Raw genomic sequence first — 21,152 nt, 5'->3', positions numbered from 1 at the left:
CCAGAAGTCCCAGCACAGGAGGGACCCTCAGGAGGCAGCCACCAGCCGATGGGTCCTCCAGCACTTTGGGTGTCTGTTTTGTGTTTATTTAAATCTCCCCTTGTTCCGCCCCACAAAGAATCAATGGGAAGATAAAATAACATTTAAAAGAGAAAATGAATTAAGAACCATTTCGAAAGGTGTCAGTCTGGCTGATTGACACTTATGGATTCAAGTGGGACACCTCCCGAGGTGAGAAGACGGTGGGACCACCGAGTGGAGGCAGACTCTAGTGCCAGCAGGGTGCCATCACTGGGGACCTAGGGCATCTATCTCACCTCCTTGAGACTGACCCATCTATAACCTGGGTTGGCAGCAGCCTCAGGCACCTCTCCCAAGATAGGGTGAAGGTAGGACCTGGGGGATGCCCTGATAATGGGGGTGCTTAAATAGCCGTTGTCGTGGGGCAGCCATTGCCTGAGCCTCTGAAGTTGCTGGGATCACAGGTATGCACCGCTGCACCTCCCCTGTGCGCAGGCAGCTCCTGCAGTCGGCAGTCTCGCCCGTGAGCCCCGAAACTTCTCCTGGAGTCATTTCTCCTTCCTCCTCTGTGAGTGGTTTGTCCCACTCACTCCTTCACTTACCCAAAACTCAGCCATTTGCCTTTTAGCTCACAAACCCCTGGGCTTCCCTCCACTGGCCGCCGCCCCCCGCCCCAACCTAGTTCTCGCTGTCCTCGGCCTCCCTGGCTCAGTCCTGGCTCCTGCGCTCCAGTGCTGCCCCCAGAGCAGCCCCCCGCATGAACAGCCCGTAGGACAAAATGCACACCTTGGGAACACCAGAGACCCCAACCCCGTGACCCCTGTGATGGCCGCCCAGCCCAGCCCCAGGGCTGCACTCTGCTTGCTCACACCTGTCACCTGTCACATGGGGATTCCCAGGGTGGCCGGCACAAACGACCACAAACCAGTGGCGTAAAACCGGAACCTCTTCTCTCAGGTTCTGGAGGGCAGAAGTCTGAAATCAAGGTGTCTGCGAGGCCTGGCCCCACCTCCCGGCCACCACTCCTGGGCGGAGCCTCGCTGGCCCCATCCAGCTCCCGGGTGGCTGCCAGGCCTCCCTCCGGGCACTCCTGAGATGCGCTGGGAGCTCAAACCTCTACCTCGTCACACGACCTTCTCTCCTCCTGGGTCTCTCAACACCCTTCTTATTAGGAGACTGGTCAGACTGGGCTCAGGGTGACCTCTTCTTAACCCTGTGCCAAAATACAGTCACATTTATAGGTACCAGGGATGAGAACTGAACAGCTATTTATGGCTGAGCGTCTGGCTCTAGGCCCCACACATTCCTGTCACAGCTCTACGCCGAGCCGCACCCCACCCCTGAGCCGCTCTTTCAGAGGGACACAACTTAAACCACACCTGCCAAGCACCCCCAAGGCCAGACCCTCCACAAGCCCTTCTCTCTGTTGACACCCTCTTCCTGCCCACTCTCCTACCCCCTTCATTCTCCCCCTCTGCTCACCCTGAAGATTTAAGGTCAAAGTTCAGCTTCTCCAGGAAGGCCCCTTGACCTTCAAGGTCAGCGCCCGCAGTGCTGGATGACCTTCTCTGTAGCACCCTCCCTTGGTGCGTGTGCCCTTGTGGGATCGCCAGCCTCCTACCGGCCTCCCCGTGAGGCTGCTGCTCTGAGGACCCTCTCAGGCTACCGCACTCAGCCTGTGGCTTCAGCACCTAGACCCCAGCGGGAGCTCAGCACACCGAGCGCAGGTGTGTTGATGAAGGGGAGCCCCTGAGCCCGGCTGCCAGGACACAAAGACGCCCAGGCAGGGGAGGCAGGGCCTCCTGTCTCGGCTCAGTAGGGAAGATACACACAAGTAACTGAAACAGGAGGCTCTCGTCACACCCAGATATAAACCAGGTTTAGCAGGACAAGGAGGAGGGGGAGGCCAGCTGCTGGGCGTTAATGAGGCCTCAGCTCAAAGCTGCTGGTTGAACTGGGGGCCAGGAGAGGGCACATAGGACAGGCACCCCAGGCGGAGGGGCCAGCCCGTGCAAAGAGAGAGGTGAGAAAAGGTTCCGAGGGTGCAGAACCTGTGTTTGGGCCCTCTGGGCCCCAATGGACCAGCCGAGGCCAAAGCTGGGGGCCATTGTTTAAGAGAAGGCATCCCTCCATCACGTGGACATCTCTCCACCGTCCATCACCACTTCCAGAGTGAAAGACATCCAGAGTCTTCGCTGTGGCTAACAGAAGGACCTGGCTGTTTTGCATCTGATCTCAGCCCCTCCAGTGTCCCCAGGAAGCCATGGCCTCCGTTACTGTGTGTCCCACACAGTCAGCATCTCAGGCTCCAAACCCCGGGGCTTTTTAACAGGGCTCTGGAAATGCTCTTTAGGAGCAGGCAGGAAAGGTCACAAGAGGCAAGTCCCCTCGCCCTGCTCCCGGCCCCTCCAGTGGTCACAATGGAAACAGGGAGGCCTTGGCATAGCCTGGCCCCAGCAGAGCACTCGTGAGCACAGAGCCATGTCCTCCTTCCCAAGGTCCAGTCTGGCTTCTGAAACACACTCCAGCCACACTCCGGCATGATTCGGGTCTTGTTACTTCCTGAGCGTGACTAATCCAATTTGTCTCCTCCCTGCCATGCAGAGAGTCCTTCCCGCTCTCCTCTACACCGCAGGAGTGGCCTATTGTGCAGCAAGAAATCCATGCTGATCAATTCGGGGCAGGCTGCATAAGGAAGGCAAATTACACGAATATGAGTTAGGGATAACTATGATTAATCTTTGGTCGGGCAAAGCCCTGATTCCCGTCATGCCCTTGGGCCGCTCAGAGGTGACAGGGCTAAGGACAGTACTTGTGGTGGCCGCCTCGCCCAGCCATTCATTACCATGATGTCCCCATCACTGAGCCTACTGATGAGATTATTGATCCTGGGGAAATAATTGTATGAAATGTGCCGCAGTCGGTGCAGGCCGTGGTCTTTGTGTTACATACTGGAGAGGGATGTAAGCTTTTGGTCATCTTAAAAGGGCCTCACTTTTATGAATTAACTGATGGCACCTTTTCAAACTAACAATTGTCATTTTGCTGGAAGGAAGGGCAGAAGAGAGGGGAGGGAAACTCAGGAAGAAGGAGCAAAGCTCCACGTGTGGGAAAGACCTCGAAATCCGCAGTACCCAGTAGATGGTGCTGTGATCAAATCCTAGAACCTGCCTCACAGAGGCTCAGAAACTGCTAGAGAAAGTGAGGAAAATGGAGAGCGCGTCAGAATTAAAGGCAGGCAGTTCATGATGGGGCCATTTCCCTCGCTTTAGATAAAGATCGATAGTGATGGTGATTTTGACAGTGATGGTGATGGTGGTGGTGATGGTGATGATGGTGGTGATGGTGGTGATGGTGGTGATGGTGGTGATGGTGGTGATGGTGGTGACAATGATGGTGGTGATGGTGATGGCAGTGATGCTGGTGATGGTGATGGTGGTGACAGTGACAGTGGTGACTGTGATGGTGGTGGGTTGCAGTGACAAAGATGGTGAAAAGCTTCCTGGTAGAAGCCACATACCTGAAGGAGTCGGTGAGAGGTGATGGTGGGTGATAAAAAGCCCCCCAAAGCCAACAGACTTTGCCCTGCCCACTCTGCTCCTGCAGAAACCCCAGGAAAATCAGCTGAGGTTGAAAATGGCCTTTCAACACTGAGTATTAAGTGACACCCAAGATAATCTTTGATTCTGCCCCATTGAGAACGAATGCCATTCGTACACATGGTCCCATCAAAAGGAAAATTTTCGGGAAAACTGCTAAGGACTTGGAATAACTGACTGCATGGAGGGAGGTGGGGCTGAGCAGTAGCCTCAAGGCTCTTTCCTGGCACTGCCGGTGGCTGCTCCAGAGCCTTCCCAGACCTACAGGAACCCCATGTCCTTGGCAGTGGCCAAGATCCCTCAGGTGGAGGCAGGGGAGATCTTAAAAGCATCTCTGGGCCTCTTTACCACTGCCCCTCTCTGGACATCAAGGCACCAAGCGGCTCGCATGGATGCAAAGCCCCCCCTGGCCTCAGGATCGCGGTGGCAAGCCCCCCATATTTCCCCCACACTTCCAAGAAAGTGTCCACATTTCACAAAACATTCCCACGGCATCTGGGTGGAACTGCTGGGGAAAGGTCAAGGCCAGGTGAAGTCCTTCCTAGGAATGGCCTGATTTGTGGGAACCGCGATGGGTTAGAAATAGACCAGGGCCCGCGGGAGCGGAGTGGGAGGAGGGAGGCTGATGGAAGCACTGGGAGACGGCCTCTGTACCTGCAGGTCCACATCTCCATATCTGCCCATCTACCAACCACGGATCAAAAATGTCCACAACATTGTCCTGCTCTGAATATGTTTAGATGCTTTTGTCCCATGATTTCCCCCTAAACAACACAGTAGATAAAACATCCATCTACGCAGCATCTGCACTGTGTTAGGTACTGTAAGTGACCCAGAGACGGTTTGAAGCATCTTGAAGAAGGCCCAGGCTCTGGGCAAACACCATCCATTCGTGTAAGTGATCTGAGCACCCCTGGAATGCGGCTCTGACCTGGAACCATCCCAAGAACACCCAGGATGACTGCAGGTTCCCACTGGGGAGCCGAGGCTCCAACTGCCCTGGGCTGCCTCCCTGGGGGCTGTTTATTGGACCCTGGTCCCATCTCAGGGATCAAATTGGACAAAAGAAATAAATGAAGCAATAGAGTCGAGGAAGCTTCATGGATGAAGTGAGTCTTGAGCTTGACCCCGAAGGCCCAGTCAAGGGAATGGGTAGAGGGGAAAGGGTGGGGGTGGGGGGTCGAAAGGGATTCCAGGCGGGGAGCAGCCAGGAGGTGGGGATCCCAAGGAGTCCTGTGCACGGGAGGAGTGGGGTCCCACTGGAAGGTAGCAGGAGGGGTATGAGCTTGGGGCAGAGATCCAAGGTCAGAAAGCTGAATGGGAAGACCACTCTCCTCACCGCCATATTCTTCATGGGAATTGGAAGGTCTCCACCATGGCCCGTGGCAAGGGCATGGTGCCCGAGTCACAGGCTTACTCTAAAATCCCTAGGGGACAACACAGGGTCAAGCTCTGTGACTCCAGGGTGCTGTGGTCACAAAGCCCCACGCTCACCCTCAGAGAAATGCACTGAAGAACCCCTCGCCCTCACCTTCTCAGTGGGCACTGTCTGGGAGTGGGATTCTGCTGTCCCCTGCTCCCGCCAGACACTCAGCAGGCTGAGTTCGGTGGCCCTAGGCTCACCACCATCTCCCACAGCTGGGAACAGCAGCTGCACCACACCAGAGCTCAGCAGTTAACTTTTTACGTTTTAACTGGAAAAAAAAAAAAAAAAATAGAAATTCAAAACCAGAGGAGAGCTCGGGGACCAGCTCCAATCTGCTGGGGACAGGGAAGCTTCACAGTCGGTAGGCAGCTGCAGAGTCCCTTCTGCTCCCTCCGCCTGGTGCCCTTGGTACAGCACCTGGCTCCCTGATCTCTGTTCCTGCCGCAGGCAGGAGGCAAAATCCCCAGGAACCTTTGACCAGAGCCGCCCATCTTGAGAACCACAGCCTGCCCCACCTCTGTCAGCCCCTCCTTGTCAGCCCTGATGGACGGAGGGCTAGTGTCGGCCTCTGGGTCAGAGCAAGCAGACACCACCGTGACGCAAACACCAGTTTTTGCTGAGCAAATAACCTGACATGAGCCTGCAGATATTTTTATCAGAATCACATAAACATCGTTTTAGTTTTTCAGCAAAGCCACCCAAAATTTCCCAGGGCCCTCTCCTGCGGCTGGGAGACCCAGTGCTGATGGACCCGGGGTGGGGAAGAGGTCTCCCTGTGAGACCCAGGCCCCACTGGTCTGTCCCTTGACTGGCAGCCTCAGGCCGCACCTCTCCACTTGCTTGGCCACAGAGGGGGGCTCGGCAAAGGCCTGGACCCAGCGACAGCCCCCCAGAGGGTGGAGGGGAGGAGGGGAAGAGGCCAAGGACAGCCTGACCACAGCATCCGCCAAGGGCCACACCAGCCCCTCTGCCCTCTGCTTTCAACCTCCAAAACAGGCTGTAGCCGTTCTTTTCCACAGAGCAAATATTTAGACTGTTGCCTAAATGTTTTGGCATTTATGGATTCAAGGAAAACCACAGCCAAGTCAGGAAAGTTCTTCATCAATCACATTCCCCTGCGTCCCACTTCTCATGTTCCCGGACTATTGAGCCTCAGATACGTTTCCTTGGGCTACAGAATCTCATTTAATCCACAGTGGGTTTCTGCTAATATGGGATTTCAGCAGACCGATGCTTTCAAGAGTGTGGGAGTCTTTCCTAAATACACAGCATTTGCACTGGGAGGAGGAAGGTTGCCCAGAATCAGAACCATGCCTGTTTTCAGTCACCAGTTCTTCCTGACCCCTGGATCCCAACTCTCACTTGCTGTGAATCTGACCCTTAGAAGAGTCCAGAATGCAGACTACAATCAAGTGCTTTACTTTTATTTACATAGTCCTCCACCTACCAAAGCCCTGGGGCATGGCCTGTCGGGGAAGTGTGGTGGTCGGAGGTTGATTCTCAGATACTTGGAAATGGGCAGTCGCTCCACCATGCCGAGCCCCACCCCCACCTCTGTTCAATGCAGGTGAACCACAGGCTCCTCTGCTGTGCACACAGTGGGCGTCCCAGGAAGGCTTCCTAGGAAAATGAACGTGTGAAGGAGAGAAAGTGATTTGTAAATTGTTAAGTACTAGAAACTGGGGAGAAAGGTGAGTCATTGATACTAAATGTCATGATCTAGTGTCCTGCACGGCTTCCCAAGCTTTGAAGATAAAGAAAAACAGGCTTCACTCTCCATTCAAACAACGTGCATTTGCTCTTCAGGCCGCACCGTGGGGACTTCTGAGAATGGAGCAGTGAGCAAGGCAGACACGGGACCTGACCTCATGGGAGCTAGCCTGGCAGGGACCCAGAACATAAACCGTTAATTACACAGATGAGCATTTAATTACACACGTGACACGTGCCTCCAAGGAGAAGTCTGAGGTTTCAGGAGGACAAATGATAGGGTCTGTCCAGCCTCAAGAATCAGGTGTCCCTAAAAAGTGACACCAAAGCTGAGACCAGGGCACTCCATGACTGGAGGGAAGGAAGGAAATCGGGCCCAGGAAATTGGGGGAGGTAGGAACTGATCATAGGTGAGTCCAACAGAGACGCCCTGCCAAGCACCCGGACTCAGGCTTTGGCAACATTGGGAGAGCAAGCGGAAGGCCACGGTCCCTGCCCAGAGATGAGGGAATGCCTAGGATGCTTGAGGGCCCCTGAGCACCCACCTCACCTTCTGCAGCCTCCTCTGCCCCACAGGGCCCAAGGCCACGTTTCCTAGGATCCCTCTCCCCATTTGCCTCTTGGTTAGGGTGGGCCAATCTCACTGCACCATGTTTGAAGGGCAGAAAGGAAGGGACAGACCCTATTATTCTCCAGTGGCAGCTGCAGGCAGATAGACAGAGGTCGAATCTACAGACGGAGGGCAGCGCACCCACTTAGGAGCTGCAGGCAGGGGGCGTTGGCAGAGGTGAGCCAGTGGAGCCCATGGAAGCCTGGGATGAGCAGTTTCTAAGGGAGACACCATGAATCTCCTGCTAAGCAGAGGCTTCCGGCCCTTCCTGTGGCTGTGAGAACCCTATTAAATTCCTCTTCTCCTTGCAAGACCGAAAAATGCCCCCCCCCCAAACCCAAAGTCCCTCCTGCCCTGAAGAAAGGGCCCCTCTGAGCTGTTCACATTTCAACAGTAGCGGCTGATGGCAGACTGCTCTCTCCTCCGGGCATTTGCATGTTAAAGTTGCTGCTGGAGAGACCCAACACAGATCTGGGGTGGGGGGTCTTCAGACAAGTGACACAGGAGTTGCTCCCTACAGAGAAGGTAGCATGAGTGCATTTGGTGACATGACGGGAAGGCGGTCAACCAGGACAGAAACACATTCCCACTCGCTCCACCATCTGCTGCCTGCAGACGCCCGACTCAGCCCCCCAGGCAAGGAGAGTGGATTCCTCTCCTGCCATTTTGGAGCCAAAGAAAATGCTCAAAAATGGGTACAGAAAATGTTCAAATGCCCTTGCTGTTGGGATGGATGGGAAGTGATTTTTATCTCTCCTGTGTCTACCTTTCTGGCTGGGGTTTTGGGGGGCAGCACAGAGTCCTCTCGGGAAGGTGGTAGCAGCAGTGGGGCTGGGTTCTCACTCAAGTTTCTTCCGAAGACAGAAACCTAAATTTCTGTGTTTGGAATTTCAGTCCAAGATCTTCCTTAAGTTTCCATACCACCTCTTTTTCCAAATTTTGAAGGTGAAGAAATTTTAAGAACACAATTGAGACGAAAAAAAAAATAATAATTCATTAGTCAAGATCTCACAAGTTGATTCCAAAGTTAAATTTGAGGAAATTCTCTCTTGAGGAGCTACCACCATTTCTTATGGGGTAATAAGACTCGCATGGCCACTGGGCCCTTGGCAGGTGGGAAGCTCAAAGCCCGGTGGCAGCTTAGCCCAGTTGGCCTCCCCTTTTTTCTCTTAGTGAATTTTAATTTGTAGAGTTCACTCTCAAATCCTCAATGCTTACATAGCTTCTGTACAAATTTGCATCTTGGCATTTATAAGTAGAGGCTGGTTAAAAACATATAAGCAATCCCCTAAATAAATACCAAGAAGGTAAAAAGGACAGGAGAGGAGGAGGAGGGAACAAGTCAGTAGAACCCGCGACTCAAACCTCAGCACCCAGGTCCAAGAGCTTTCAGGGAAACGCCCAGACCCCTTAATAGCGGGCTCAGGCCCAGTGACTCTAGGCTCTCATTTCCAGTAGGCACCATTTGAGAAATGTCCTGTTCTGAAACATGGGAAAATGAGAAATTATAGAGCCTATCTAACAAATCAAAAATAAATGAAGTAACAACATAAAGGTAGATTTACCGTTATTTATAATTTACCATTTTTACCTTGTTTTCAATTGTCCCTCGTCCTCTTCATTTGAGGAGCCCATTACATTTTATTATGCTAAACCCTATCTTCTGTCACATAAATTACAGTTAAAGATCTTAATATTAAAGCCTCTTAGCTCTGAGATCATATTTCAAGCTTTGTTCAAACCAGACGTTAATGCTGGAGTTGAACACAAAACACTTTGTCTTCATTACCTGTGATCTCAAAAGTATAATACAATTTTTGCTATATATGGCACAAAAATGCCTCTTGGTATAACACTGAATTATGGAGATATATTGATTTCTGCAGTATTTTGACAAAACAATAAAACTAAACCTGTTAGCTCCTAAACAGACACGCAGACATCGGCGCGGCCATGAAGCCCCGATCATGAAGATAAAGGCTTCATCTAGCCCAGTTACAATGGGGACCGGCTCACAGCCGTGTGTCCTCAGCTCCTGCTGCTCCTGCTGGAGTCCTGGGTGTCTCTTTGAGGAGAGTGGAGAGAGACGGTTTGGTCCCTGGCTTGGCTCCCGTGGAGAATGGGAGTCTGGGAGTCTCGAACCAGCCTTCGCTCAGCCTCCTGGGGGATCTGGGGCCACGGAGCTAGCCTCTGGGGATGCAGCCTCCTCCGAAGTAGAAGGACCATAGCAACCTCCTGGCATGGTAGAGGGGACTGCCATTTTCTGAGGAAACTGGGATGGTCACACCAACCTGGCGGACCTCAGAGGATTATTTGGGGACAAAGTGCAATAAGAGATGTGGCGGTGCTTTGCCAAGGGGAAATGCTGCAGATTACTGCCACAAATCAGTCCCACCGCTTCAAACCCTGCGCTCTGGCGCAACGCTCCGCCACTCCAAGTCAGGCATTTGGCCAGCGCAAAAAGAAGCCTTGGAGGATGAGTGAGCGCATCCCTTCCCATGGTAATGGTGACGTGACAGCACCACAGCTGCAGGCTAACTTTCTCCCAGTACAGGTCAGAATGACACCGCTGCCACAGCAGCTCACATTTATTAAGCTCCTACTGTGAGCCACACATGGGGACATTTTCTTCTAAAAGGGTTATCCCCCTTCCCCCCACAGCCTGGTCACGCCTCTCTGCCGTGAGCTCCGCCTTGAAGATAGGGAAGCAGATCCCGAAAGCCTTGGCGATTTGCCCAAGTGTCCCGACTGCAGAGTGGAAGAACAGGACGGGGCCACCACAGGCCGCGTCCCAGCCCAGGATGCTCCTCCATGATCAAGGAAGCTTCTGGCCTGGTCTGCCCAGGGGCGAGCAGGCCCAGGGAGAGTCCTCATGAAAGAGTCATTGAGCCCTGTGTCACCAGCACCTTTGTCCCAACAGCTCCCGGGCACCAAAGGCTACCTAGAAACCCAAACCACAGTCCCACTGCTGACAGGGAGGTGACAGGAGCACCCAGGATTTAGAGCCCAGGAAGACACTTCTAACTTCAGGACACGAATCTGGGTTTCGGATTATTTTGGAGAGAGAGAGGGGGCACATCACAGCGAGAAGCAGTTGAGTGGCCCCTCGCAGGATCCCACCTTCTCTGATCCCCAGCTTCCTCTCCTGTGAAGTCAGAAACTGTAAGAGACATAAATCAAATCCCTTTCTCCAATCCAATTGTCAGGTGGTGAAGTGAAATCATGGGTACAAGGCTTTGCCAACTGTCCACCTTGGTCTCGGGGTCTCTTTTCCTTGTTCCTAGTAGGCCCTGGGTCTCACTGGGGCTGTCATTGCAATCACATGTGCCATCCTACTGTCTCAAGGCCAGGTCACCAACAGTCTCCCCAAGAACAGCACCCCATCAACGTGTGCCTGGCATGTCACCAAACAGAGCCCTATGCTCTGCCCCTCTGCTCTGTCCCCCAGCATAGGAGAAGTGCACGCCAAATGCACAGACACACCTTCAAACGCCGCAGTGCCTCCTGTTGTCCTCCGGAGAAGAACCAACTTCCAGCAGTGCCCACGGAGCCCAGGCTGCAGCCTCCAGCCAGAACCTAAACACAGCCTCTCCCCACCCCCACCCCCTGCCTGGAGCCGCTGCCTCTCACCAGCCCATCTGCCCAGGTACCCGCTATTTCCCCGTCACATCCTAGCTCTATGGAGATGTCTTGGTGTCTTCAAAGTCTTCTTCCAGCTGTATGTGATGCTGGGGGCTCCATTTCTCAGTTCCTACCAAAGTCATCATTCATGTCATTTGTGTGACCTTCCATGTCCCCAGCCTGCTCCCTAGATGAAGAACTCCATACAGGCAGAAGACACTTCTGTTTTGCAACCACTACGTAACCCTAGAGCTCCACACGTCACTGGCATCAGTAAATTCCCCAAACAAATGTTAAACTGGCTGGCTGATGTCTGGGACTCTCCTCTCACTTGCCTCTCTTTCTCTGTACGCCTGTGCCGCTCAGTGCATCTGGAAAGTATTGACAAACCGGCACCTCCACCTCTCAACAGACTAAAATTAATCCAAATGCATCACAGACCTGGAGATAAAGCTAAACTAAAATAATTTCAGAAGAAAAAAAATTGTTTATGATCTTGAGGTAGGATAGTATTTCTTAGACAGGAAAAACCCTGCCTTGGATTGATGATAAAAGAATAAAATTATAAGTTAGACTTTATAAAAATTGAAAACTTCTGCTCTTTGACATAAATCACTTTAAAAATGAAAAGACAAGCCAGATTGAGAGAAATATTTTAATGCATGTGTCTGATTAAGGCCTTATACTCCGAATACATGAAAAACTTATTTCTAAGTCAGTAATAAGACAATCCCCCCAATAATAAAGGGCAAAAGACTTGAGTGGACACTTCACAAAAGATCAACTGTCAGTAACATGCAAATTAAAACCACATACCATTTTTTAATTGTTACAAGGACTAAAATTAAAGACCGATAATAGCAAGTGTTGACGAGGGTGTGAAGCAACTAAAATTTTCATATCTTTTAGTGCAATCTCTTTGGAACACTGTTGACTATATTTTATACAGTTAACTATACACTTAGTTCCCTAAACACTTACCCAAGAAAAATACAACCCCATGTCCACAAAGCAAATGTTTGTCAAGATAACAAAAATTGAAATTAACCAACATGATAGACTGTGGTATGTCCATACAGGGAGACACTGTTCTACTAGGTAAATGTGGGAAGTGCTGAGCAGCAACGTGAATGGAACTGGCAAAATTCATTTCTAATAAGAGAAATTAATGATGACCAGTGGGTGATGGGGGCAGGAGGTGGGATACCGGAAATGCTCAGCAAGGAGATGGGTATGTGACTGTGCCACCTAAGTAACACTGGAGGAGTTCTCCAAAGATAATGAATTTAATTGGGAGTGAGTGTTGCAACACAAGACCTGTGTGCCCTGCTGAACTACCAGTGGTCTCAGGCAGCCAGGGAAGACAAGGGCTTGCAAAGGTGGACCGAGGATGGTTACTGTTGTTCTGAAGCCTGTACTGCTGGCAATAAGTATCAATGACAAGAGTGACAGCAGTCCAAGGCTGGACAGGCAGTTGGTGAGGGCTGTCTCCACAAAACTATTTTTTTTGTGCAAGGTTGTTGTCCTGGCAGAGTCTCCTGGGAGAGTTCTTACTATTAGACATACGGACCTGAGATCCCCTCCTTCATAGCTCTCGGCTTTACTTATTTTTTGTGGGAATTTGACAGTGACTCCATTCTGAATGGGACAGCTTTCTCTATGCACTGGACACACTCGTCCGGCCCATCCAAGTGCACTGAATGTCTGTGCTCTGACCTGACGTGGGGAAGAACTCAGCAGGGCTGGGGTTACGAAGGCACAAGAAAGCAGCACAGCTAAGCCATCTCTCTACCTGTGCCACACGTGAGCCCTGGCCACGGGGGTGCCAGCCACGCTCTCAGCTTCTGCGCTCCTGGGTGAATTTTTGCCAAGCAAGAACCGCCATTGTAAATGAATCGTGGCACGGGGCCGCTCCGTCAACACTGAGGGGCCTGTCTCCTTCCCTCCCTCCCACTCTCCACCAGAAGAGCCCAGGGGACTTTCAAGCCCATGTCCCTGCCTGCAGAAAACTCTCCCACACCCTCAGCCCATGGAGGGCCTGTGGCTGCCAGAACAATGACCACAAATGACCACGATTCACAGCACAAATTTATACACTCACAGTTCTAGAGGCCAAAAAGCACACCTCACAGCGTCCACTGGGCCTGGTCACCTCCTAGGAGCTACCTCTCCCACTTCTGGGGGCCCACTTTGTGACTGCCCACTTTGGACAGGCAGGACCTGTGTCTGTGGATGATCCAGGATGGTCTCACCTTGAGATCTTTAATCATGCCGTTAGAGATGGATTATCCCAGCAGGGTCCATTTCTGGTTCTGAGGGTCAGGACATGGATGCACCTTTAGGGACCACTATTCAATCCGATACACTAGCACATGGCTACTTTTTCAGTGGCCCTAACTTTCCTTGTACTCCGTATTGGACCGTGGTACATGTTCTGTGAGGAGTACCTAGCATAGCACTTTCCCAAGCAGGTCACACCCTGCAGCCAGCACCTGGATGGAAAAACCGGATCCTTACCGCCCCGCCCCCAACACTCTCTCCATCCTCTGTGGAATGGAATGATCACAACCTTGTGGGACTGTCATGCAAATACCGAGGGAGGAGGATTATAGAAAGCTCACCCTGTGCTGAGCACATGGTAAGCACGTCACAAGATCTCTGCCCGTCTTCCCCTGCAGGACGGGTGGCAGAGCCTGGCCTCCGTCTTCAGACCACAGGTGCCTAGACAGGGCAGGAGAAAACACCTGCACGTCTTCAGAGGAAGGGCCGAAGGACCCACCCAGCTTGTGGCTGGTTGCAGACAAACAAAGGGACAGAGAGGGACCCAGGAGAGCTGCTATTTTCACACCTGTCTCAGCCTCACCTATGGTGGCACCAGGAAAGCAAATTGGGTTTATGTTGCAAATAGAAAATGATGAGGCTAATTATCTTGCATTGTAGTGGCCGGGATGGCTCCCTGAGCACTTTGCCTTCCATTATCTTGTTTGATCACACTATGAAAGAGAGAAGCCTTCCATCTCAGGTCTTCCCAGCTCCCTCCAGGTTGGAGACCACCTCCCCGCCCCTTCCTGGGTTGGCTGGTTTTTATTTTTGTTTTGTTTTAGCGAAGGGAGAGGACTGCTTATCTGCAGTGGAGTCCGCCCAAGCTGCACTAAAGAGGCAGATCTTGTATCCGAACCTGGGGGTCAGGGCCCCATTTCTCAGGAAGAAGGTCGCCTGGAAGTCACTGTGATCCTGTGATGCCCCACTGTGGGATGGCATTGCTGGTGTCAGAACGTGTGCCCCTCCTGCCGGGCGGGCTGGGCCCCTCTAATGTGGACTCCTATGACCCAGGTGGCCTCACCCCCCAGAGTTTCCAGGGGTCTCCGCCATCATGAGACAGCCCTTGAATTATTGGGGTAAGATGAGGGACCACGGTATAACTGCACCCAAGCATCACACAAATCATCCTAACCTAACACAAAACCATTTCCCCACCAAGTAAAGAGAATATTCTTCCAGGTTCTGCTGGCAGCACAGAAATCACCCCTTCAAAATACCCAAATGGGGTGTCCCCCATCTTGGATTTCATTTTGGCCTTTGAGAATTCCCATCTTATTAGGAGAGAGATTTTCTCTTTAATTTTTTTTTTTTTGGTCTTAAATATATCTCTCTTTTTCACCCCATTACAACTGAAAAAGCAGGGCTGCGACCTGCCTGATGAAGGTATCAATATTGCATCTGGAGGTGGAATGGTTTGCCTCCCACTTTGTGGAACCCCCCTGGGTACAATCCCACTGGGAGCTGCGGTGGCCTGGCTCTTTTTTGCACGCTCGTTTGCAAAGAAAGCTCCTCAGGAGTTATGGGGGCCTCTTCATTTCAAATGCTGCAGCAGAATGAGGGGTGTTCGCAGCAGCCTGTCTCGGGAATGCTCAGGGGTGGCCTCTGCCTCCACCTCTCGCTCCAGTTTCTCTTCTTTGTGGGAAATCAGACCTTTGGCTCCTGGGAGGAACCAAGTGTTGACTAACACATGAAGCACTTTCCTGGGGAACATGTCCCCCTCAGTCTCTTAAGGATGGCATATTTTTCATTCAATAACAGTTTTTTTTTTTTCTCTCTATTTCTCTTCCCCTTGCCCCCCACAGCCAGCTACTCGCACGGTCCTTAGGCCCGGCTCTTCCTGAAGCGCCCTCAGCAGGGCCCTCCACCGGCAGGGGCCTACCTGGGCCCGTGGCCTTCTGCATGCTGAATGACACTGTTTCGTTCGGCTCATTTATAGGGCTACTCTTCTATTGGAGGCCTGTTTATTAACTGATAACTGTTAATTATATAAGAAGATAATTTCATGTAAATGTTGGGTTTCAAAGCTGCCTGTCCAGCAAGCTTACTGTTAACAAGAAGGCATAGGGATTTGTTTTTTTGTTGCTCTGATGCAAGTGAAGCAATTAATTGATTCAGTTGATTGAAGGAAAAATGCATCGTAATTGCCTTGCCCCATCAAGCAGCGAGTGGAATTATTTAATTCCACTGGCAGGGGGACAACAGCCTCTATGATACACCATCTCTCTGTTTATTACCCTAAGAAGGTGCTGGAACTGGGGACCGTGGTTAACAAAGGGATGCTCAGATGGGGTCCCGGTGGTCCTTTCTCTGAGAGTAGAGAGAACAACCTGGGAGCTGAACTATCAGGGTCAAAAAATAAATAAATAAAATGAAGGAAAAGGGGGAAGTCCCCTTTTGTTTCTAATTGCCACAGCTCCCAGCCTCCAGGCTTTGTGTCTGACTAGAGACGCGCTCATTTCACAAGGACAGTGTCCCCCAGGTGTGTCCTCTGGGTGCTCTCCCTGGGCGGCTGCAGGAAAAATTAAGGACAGGGATGAGGAGGGCCTTGCCTGGACGCAGCTACCCATCCAAACTCTGGTGTCTAATGCAGCCCCAAGCCCGGGTGCCCAGGACAGTGCCGCCCGTCACAGGCTTGGGTTGAAGCCCCATGAACAACTGACTGAGCAGCTGCAGGTGGGGCTCAGGGAGCCACTGGGAACCACCCGGCCTGGCCCCATGCCCAGCAAGTCCAAAATCAAGCCTGGCCCTCCTCACCTGATGTGAGAAACCAGCCTACTGGTCCCTTAGGTCACCTGCATGTGGGGCATGACACGATGCACGGCGTTTAAATGGCCTCATATTTGCTCATCAAACACCTGGCAGGGAAGACCTTCATACCTCCATTGAGAGGAGAAGCTAAGGCGCATGGGTCTGCCACTGACGTGTCGGAGGAAGCTTCAGAGTTGACGTCTGGACCCAGCTCTCCGTACCCCAAGGTCAGGGGACCAATCCAGCCTCGGGCCCAGGGCAAGTGCCCTCCGATCTTGGTCAATGTCCTATCCTGTTGTCATCTCATTTCCCTGGTGCTAAGTGCCTCCCAAGAGCCTCCCCCTTCATCTGCGAAGCCTCCATCCAGTCGCGAGAAGTTCAAGTCCGGAGGAGACCTTGGGTTTCCAGGGCACCCATGGTTGTCCTCGTCCTCTTTTTCCTTCCGTAACGGGCCTTCAACGCGACAGACTCCGACTCACTCCTGCAGCGGTCAGAGACAGGCACCAGGGCCACCAAACTTCCTCTCCTATAGTGAACTGTGTGGCCTTTATAGCTAAAAATCCCAATAATGGTTCAAGTGACAGTCCCAGGGTGCCCCATTAGCTTCCCGCACGCACACACATGCAGGCCCAGATCATTCTGAGGAACACTGACCTGCGGTTCAGAGAGAAGCCAATGCTCTGCCTTGGGGTTCGCCATGTTGAACAGACATGCCCCCCTGCAGTGAGCTCTGCGGATTTGTCACAGGCAGAACAAAGACACAAAGCCTTCCTGCTGCTCAGTGGTAACTCGTTCCAAACAACAAAGACAGCAATAATCATAAAAGGCAACGCTCACTCTGGGTGAATTAAGACAGGCTGGCCTTGCATGTTTTTCCCAACGACTAATGTGGATTATTTAGCATTTCCAAAATGAGGGGCTTTTCCAGCGCCTCTAGTAATGACCTTCCAGATGAACGTCCATCACAGTGGAAGACGTTCGGCCACCCGGGTGCTGTGATCGTAGCCATATGTCACCCAGGCCCTGCTCTCCTGGGCACACTGTGATCCCTGCCAGAACGAGGTGAGAATACTCTGGAATGCAAGCCCTTTCAGACTTGGCCATGAGTGTGTCCCCTCCAATGGGTTCCTGTCAGAGCCAAGACACAGGTCACCTTTGCTCAGAGGCACGGGCCTTGCCAGCAGGACCCCCCCCCCGCCCAGCAGGTTGGATGTTTGGTTCTGTGACACACTGGCAGGGGGGCAGGTGGGAGTGATAGGAGACATGGGACAGGACCAGTTCTAGGCCAGCCAGCAGCTCTGGGACTTCAGTGGCCTTGAATCTCAGCCACTAATCTCGTGACTTGAACTACGTTGGTGGGTTTTAAAGACTTTCCTCGTTAAATGTCATGGGAAATGCTGCATTCTGCATTTGCCTCTTGAGAACTCACACTGTCCCTTAGCACTGTAAAAGCTCTGAGAAGTCCTGCAGCGAAGAGCCTGGGAAACAGCTCCATCCAATCCACTCTTCCCCACCTCCATGGCCACCAAACACTTTTCAAGAAATAGCCTTGAAGTCCCACAAAGCTACTGAAGCACGGGTTTTTCAGAATGTTGACTGGATCGTGGTTAGGTCCTTCCCAATACTGATGTCCTAGAAGCCTGGGAGCACCAAGCTTCTCAAGGTCATCTTGTGACATTGCTCCACAGAAGGGTTTTTTTCTGTTTTGTGGAGATTTCCCTTCTGTCACTTGTCACCGCTCCTCTGCTCTCAAATGTTCTCAACCTTCCTCAAACTCCCTTGCAATTGAATGGATGTCTCAGGAGACAGGCGCATGGGCACACCCACGTTGGAGGGAGGGGAAGCTCCAGTGCCCTGCACTGGAATCTGCAGCCCAGCTGTGTGTGGGTGCCGTCTCCACCCTCCCTGTCCGTCCCCCCATCCATCCAGGCCACCCCCACATACTCCCTAGGGCTCTGGGGTGCATGCAGGCTCTCATCCACCATGTGGGGGCGCATGGCTGCCAGCAGCCCCAGCCGAGCCAGCCCAGCAGAGAGACAAAGCTGCTTTCTCCTCCCGTCCTTACATGAACGCCGGGGGGACCCCAAGGCACCTCGAGTCACAGGTCAGCTGCCAGGGTTCGTCCCTGTCAGGGGCTGCACACTTCCCCCTGTGGCCAGCAGGGGGCAGCACACTGGGGCTCGCAGACCATGGAGACTGCTTGGAGAAGGATCCCCCAAAGAGGGACAGTGAGGGAAAGGGAAGGACACAGGGACACAATCAAGAGCCCCAGGGTCCACCCTCCTGAAGTAGGAAACATTTGCAGTGAAACCCCCAACAGGTCTCAGCATTCGGTCATCTCAGCCTTTATTCAAGCCAGGCGCTTCTGGAAGTTGTACAATGGGTTGTGGGGGGGGGGGGGGCGGGGGCTGTGTAAACGTGGAAAGCGCCGTCGGTTCCTTCCTGGCAGAGCAGGAGTCTGAGGTGTGGGTTCAACAGTCCACCCAGACTATTGTCCGTGGTCCACGCAAACAGGCTCCTCTTGAGATGTCCCCCCCTGGTGGGGGTTTCTGTGATGGGACAGGAGGATTTACGATCAAATTAGCCACTCGATGACACAGCACGGACCCTGGAAATCACCAAGGTCACTCGCATCCCTGCAGAAGATGGTTCAATACTCAATTATCGCTCTTCTGGGGCTTCGCAGGCCATAACAAAATGCCAGCTGAACACTGAAGACCCAGGCCATCAAACAGAAGCACCGTCCCCTGCGTGTGCCACACCTGTAAAGGACACGCGCGGCTGCTCAGAATGAGGACCGGCTCCACGTCCATGAGAACAAGGGGCGCAACCCTCTCTTGCTTCATTTCTCTTTATTCTTAGAAGAAGATGGACTTGGCGTCCTGGGACAGCATGATCCAGGAGTGGGGGAGGCTGGGGACGGTGGCACAGGCCCACTACCACCCCTGCCCAGATGGGAAAAGGTGTTTTATGAGCAAGCGGTTGACCCTGGGCCGGGGACGGAACCCAGGTGCTGCAGCCCTTTTTATATCTTACTTTGAGGCAGGGTCTCACTAAGCTGCCCCGGCTGGCCCTGAACTCGCAATCCCTGGGATCATGGGTGGGCACCACTGCACCTGGCTTGGCCCTCCCTGAAAGCCTCCATGAGGCCTGCAAAGCTGGCGAGGTGGGGGTGGGAGAGTGACACGTGGGCGGAGACTTGGGGGATTCTGGGAATTTTCCAGGAGTTGGGCGCAGAGTCGGAGGGAGAGGAAGCGTTCCCAGCAGAGGGATCATCATGGGTGAGCCTCGGAACCTGAGCTAAGGGAGCTTAAGTGTTCAGCGTCAGCCAAGTCACTGCCGCCTGTGCAGGACTCAGGGCCAGCTAGGGCCTCCTCGTGGCTGCAGAAGAGGGCACCAGGCCCCCGGGCCCAGTCCACATCAGTGACCCCTGTAGCATCTGGACACCTACCACATTACCTTTAGCTAACGCCTTTCCCCAACTCCTGGTGGACTGGCCAGCTGCCCCGGGTCTCTGTGCAACCCCTGAGGTGGCACTGGCCCCTTCGGAGCCTTGCCCAGTTCAAGGGATAACAAGACCCCAAGAGACACAGGTGATTGTGTTTGGTGACCTGTGGGGCTTCAGGCCCATTCTAACCTGCAAAGCTAACGAACTGTACTTCAAAAGGGAGGCGTAGAACGTAGCAGCTGCACTTTCCAAGGCTGTGTAACAAGAGCTCCTGAGCTTGTGCTCCGGAGGGCACAGCCTACCTGACTGCACTGGAGTCACAGCGCCTCAGCCCCGGCCCACGCTGTAAGGAGCATTTTGTGAGTGTCTGGTCCCTTCGCACCAGGAGATGCGAGCTGCTTCAGCGAATGGACAGCGTTCCTCAAATGCAGAGACTGTTGTTGGAGCAGCTTTTGGGCTTCACCCTGCACCCGACGTTCCCAAAGAGACCTTAATGTGTAATGGGGCAGAAACCTGTTGGAGGATAGAGCATCCGTGACCCCAGAAATAGAGCCTGCCTGCCTGCTGGGGAGAGCTGAGAAGGATGGCATTTCTTTCCACTCTTGCTAAGAAGATGCCACCAGGTCATCAAGATTGTCCCTGGCCTTACAGCAGGTGGTATGAGAATCAATAGTTCCCCCTCTCTGTGTGGTCAACGACAGTTGGTTAGAAATGACCACCAAAATCAGTGTTATCACTGGGAAAGCCACACGGTCCCTCCACCAAAATGGTGCTATTGCTTATGACAGTTACAGAGTCTATTGCTTTATAAAATGGATCTCTAAAACCATTAAATAAAGCTTTGTGCACCGTAATTACCCCGATAGGGATTTCCACCACTCAAACCTAACTAACCATATGATGAAATAATTGGCGTGCGGTTGGGATGTTATATTTTACACATGTTAGAGGCTCTAGAATGTTCGTCTCATGTCCTACCACTCACAGGGGTATCTGTGTGTCACTGCTGCACTGTGTCTTCTCACCTCCAATTCTATTACCCTTTGTCAAAACTTTCCTCAGGAAATGGAGCCGAGAGCTCACTGGACAGACTACGGGGGCATCAGGAATGAGACCTTGCTCCAGAGAAGAGACAGAAAAGGATCCGGGGTTCAGAGAGGACACGGGCCATCATTCCTTCCCTGTACAGAGCTTGTCCCAGGCAGAAAGGGTCTAGGGAAAGCAAGAGTGTCCAAAGGGGTCAAGTTCACCTGGAGGCCTGAAGAGCCAGGATCAGAAAGATGAGAATAGGCAAGCTCCTCCTGAAACCTTGCCCTGCAAAAGGCAGAAGTTCCTATAAGGGCCAGGCTAGAGGCAAGAAGAACTACGTCTTTTGCTTGGTTCCTCAATGGCACCCCAATCCTCCCTCTCCCGGGGTCCTCCCACATCCCGTCCTCTGCCTGGAAGGTTCTGCCCCACACCTCCCCCAGCAGCTCGACTTCAGATTCTGTCCCACGCGTCACTTCCTCGGGAAGACCTGGCAGGACCCTGCCCACTTGCCAAGCCAGGTCCTCGTGTGCCACTGCCTCCAAAGGGACAAGGTTGCCTTTAGTCATGTTTTTCCGTCCCTGTCTCGACAGAGGGTGACCGTGCATCTCTGCTCAGGGC

Source organism: Callospermophilus lateralis, chromosome 15 (assembly GCF_048772815.1).
Source record: "Callospermophilus lateralis isolate mCalLat2 chromosome 15, mCalLat2.hap1, whole genome shotgun sequence".
Classification (NCBI taxonomy): domain Eukaryota; kingdom Metazoa; phylum Chordata; class Mammalia; order Rodentia; family Sciuridae; genus Callospermophilus; species Callospermophilus lateralis.
The sequence above is the reverse complement of the archived record's forward strand: the minus strand, read 5'-3'. Positions refer to the sequence as shown.